Below are 3479 nucleotides of genomic sequence, written 5' to 3'. Positions count from 1 at the left end.
GAATATTCTCAAAAAAAAAAAAAAGAAAGAAAGAAAGAAAGAAAGAAAAGGGCTTCAAAACCCCTATAATTCAATAAGAAATAAACCAGTTCAAAGGCATCGTCCTGCTCTATAAGGCTTATGACTGTGCCAGTTGGTGACCTCCCAGACACACCCTACCCAATGGCAGAGCTGCACTCATCCTGGCAGAGACCAGAGTGGCAAAGACAGGGCTGGGATGCAGATGACCTTTCACCTGTGACACCAATGGCCCCGGCCAGGCCTGTGACCCCAGCTTCAGCCAGCTTTGAGGACACAGGCTCGAAAGCACATGCTGCCGTGCCCACCCCCAGCCTAGCTGCTTGGTGCTAGGGGACCTCCCCTGGAGCGGTAGAAGTGGGATGTCAAAGGCTGTTGGAGGCAGAGCCTCATCTGCATCCTTCCCTCCCTATGCGTCCCACAGTAGGCTCTTAAGCAGCCCCTTCTCTGTGGCCGCTCACTGAGAAGCGTCACCAGTGGGCCAGTTGAGATTGGAGACAGTCGCTCAGATCCTTCTGCCTGAGGACAGTGTCCACCCATCCCAGAATCTTGGAGGTGGGGCCTGTGCATCCAGTTTCCAGAAATCTGCCCACCTCCCCCTGGCCGCAGCAAACATATAGCAATATATTACACTACCCAGAAAGTCAGACTGCCCTCTACATCTGTTCAAAGCCAGCCAAACATGGACGCTCTTGTGACATCCAAAGGTACAACCCCAGGGGCTGCCCAACCCTAACAGAGGTCTCCAAGGCAGAGCTTCATCCACATTTTATTCCAATGTCCTGGAAGGTTGTACCACAGCACAAACTTAGCAGCCTGCCAAGCACTGGAGAGTCTTAGAGGATACAAGGCCTTGATCTGTTGGAGGTTGGGCTGGGGTGTAGAGGATCCGCATTTCTAACAGGGTCCCCCTCTCCCAGTGCAGATTCTGTATTATAGGCCACCCTTGGGTTCCAAGATTCACCTAGGCTTTCACTTCCTAGGTGAAGCATTTGGAATCTACATACACTTTGGCAAAGTAGCCTTTGTAACAGGGAAATTGGAAGAAATGAAGCGCAGCCGGTGGAATGACAGGCAAGGTGGCTTGTGGGGAAGGGGACCTAACGGAGAGAGAACCCCAACTCTCTGTGGCCATAACCTCCCTGCAGCCATTTCTTGAGCAGCTGTGAGGGGCCCAACTGACAGAGCTGGGGAAGGCCAGGACAGACGTGACTGTCGGGGGGTGCAGCCAGGGCCAGGATACCACCCTCAAATGCTCGCCTCCAACGCCTGGGTAAAAAAGCTCTATTCTTCACACCAGTGGCTTAGCAGACACTGCGTGTTCGCTCGCTCTCTCTGCCAGGCGGGCCTCTTCTATTCCTATGGCCAAGGTGCCCCTTGCCCACCCCTCCTTGGCAGTGACATCTGGTCCTACCACCCCCATAGGTGCTGGCCGCATTGCGCCTACCCATGCACCAGGAGCCAAGCCTTCGTTCCTTCCAGCAGCTTCTGCCACCGTGGGCTGACTCATCACCACCTCGCACCTGGCCCTAACACCGTGTTCCACAAGCCCACCCCCACTCCCAGCACGATTCTTCTCAGGGCAAAGAATCTGGCTCGTGCAAGGCCCCGCAAACAATCCTCATGCCCCTCAGGTTATTTCAAAACCCAGACTGGGGCAGCAGGCGTTTGCTAAGGGGGCTGGATGAGGGGGATGAGGGCCAAGGTCTGTTCTGGATGAAGAGGACCAAGTGTGCAGAATGGGCGTGTCCGCTTTCCGGGGCGCGTGGGCGTGTTACTACTCCTGCAAGGCTAATTTCTAACCAAGGTGTGACCTCGCCAGGACCGGGGAAGGTGGGGTGCCGGGGGAGGGGGGCGGGGTCGCAGTGGCCAAGGGCACACACAGGATCTATCTCCGCTGGCCTCTCGCGGAGGCAAGCTCGCTCTGGGCAAGAAGGAATGCATACCGGGGCGGATGCCTCGCCACCACCCTAGAATGCGCGGGACCTGCACGAAACCCAGCCTGACCTGCGAGGACAACAGGGGCAGTGTTCCAGGGCTGGCTCTAGGGATGAGTAGACATTACCAAAAGACCAGCCAGCCCCAGGGCGCGGAAAGCGAAGCGCGAGAGGCACGCTGCTCCTAGTGCTGCTAGGGACGCTTCTACCCAGAGCTACCACTACTGGGAAGGTGGCAGAAGTCCCTTGGGGTCTCCTGTGGGCCTGGGAAGGTGAGCAGGGAGGCGAACTGCGTGACTTCAGGTTTTTCCAGCGCCGCTGCCCACCCTGCGGTGGAGGTGCCACACCCCACCTTTCCCCGCTCCAAATAGGGCCCCTGAGCTCAAAGGGGACAAGAATGGTTCCCAACACCCTCTTTAACGCTAGCTAGATCCAGACCCTCTCGGCTGCGCGAAGAGCGAAGCCCGCGAACGTCACGGTCCCGAAATGGGGCTCCGGGTGGCGCGCGTCTTTGCCAAGGCCAACACACAGGGAACTGGAGTTCCCGGGAATCAAAGTTGCCGCGCGTCCGGCCGCGGGCTGGAACGGAACGCGGGATAGAGGGGAGACCCGGGCGCTCGCCGGGCGACGACAGCTCCGGGAACAAGTGGCTTTGCCGGCTGAGGTCGCGGCCCCACGGCTCTAACTTTGACAGCACGCAGCGGGCACGCAGCGGGCGCTTGGCTTGGGAGAAGGCAAGGGGATCGGGGAGAGAAGGGCGGCGAGGGGCTCCCGGTACCGTGTGCGCAGGTGGAGCAGCGTTGCGCCGCGCCTCGGGATCTGCTTGCCACCGGCTCTACCCCCACGGGCCACCTGCTCCAGTCTTGGCCACCGCCGCTTCTCGCTGCCGGCGCGAAGGTCTCTCTGGGATCCACTCGGGCCGCGGGATCCCGGCGAGCTGCTCGCTGGCTGCCAACTTCAGACGCGCGGCGAGATCAGAAGAGGCTTGGCCCGCACGGGGCACACGGGGACTCTGGACCAGCGTGCTCCATCCCCGGGGCTCGCTCTTTGGCTGCGCAGCTCAGCGCTCGGTCGCTGTGGGATGTGTTCCCGGGCCGTGCATCGTGTCTTGCTCCGAGCCGCAGCCGCCGCTCAAGTCCGCGATCAACTTTCCCTCGCTCCTCCGCCCCGCGCGGCCCCGCGCCAGTCCCCGCCTCCTGACGCGCCGCGCTCCCCTCGCCGCGCCCGAGCTCCGCCCGCCCGCCCGCGCCCGCCCGCCTCACCCCGAGCCCCGGACCCCGTTCCCCGTCGCAAGCCAGACAGTGGCCCTGACCCCAGCAGGGCGCCCAGATAGGAAGATGCCTGCGCTGGCCGCGGATGCCATGGCACTGGCTGCTATGGCAGCCGGTGGAATCCCTCGAGGGGCAGGAGGGAGACCGCAAAAGATAAAACGAGCATTGGGAGAGTGCCCGAGCTCTTCCTGCGTGTCCAGGATCCCGCAAAGGGCCGGGACCCAACCTCAGCCTCTCGCCTGCTCCCAGCCGA

At 61.1% G+C, this 3479-nt stretch overlaps 1 protein-coding gene across 6 annotated transcripts in view; it reads right to left on the bottom strand.

Moving 5' to 3' along the window:
• Cdh23 (cadherin related 23) overlaps positions 1–3169 on the bottom strand; it is a 402933-nt gene extending 399764 nt beyond the window's left edge. For 5 of the 6 annotated variants that reach the window (XM_031347990.1, XM_031347992.1, XM_031348002.1 and 2 more), the window contains exon 1: positions 2734–3169. The gene's annotated coding sequence lies outside the window, so the exon portion shown is untranslated. The remainder of the gene's footprint in view (positions 1–2733) is intronic. The other variant, XM_031347996.1, reaches the window with a different exon arrangement.
• Between the last annotated feature and the right edge of the window lie 310 nt (positions 3170–3479).

This window comes from Mastomys coucha, unplaced genomic scaffold (genome assembly GCF_008632895.1).
Source record: "Mastomys coucha isolate ucsf_1 unplaced genomic scaffold, UCSF_Mcou_1 pScaffold3, whole genome shotgun sequence".
In the NCBI taxonomy this organism is placed as follows: domain Eukaryota; kingdom Metazoa; phylum Chordata; class Mammalia; order Rodentia; family Muridae; genus Mastomys; species Mastomys coucha.
This window is presented reverse-complemented; position numbering and strand designations above follow the sequence as displayed.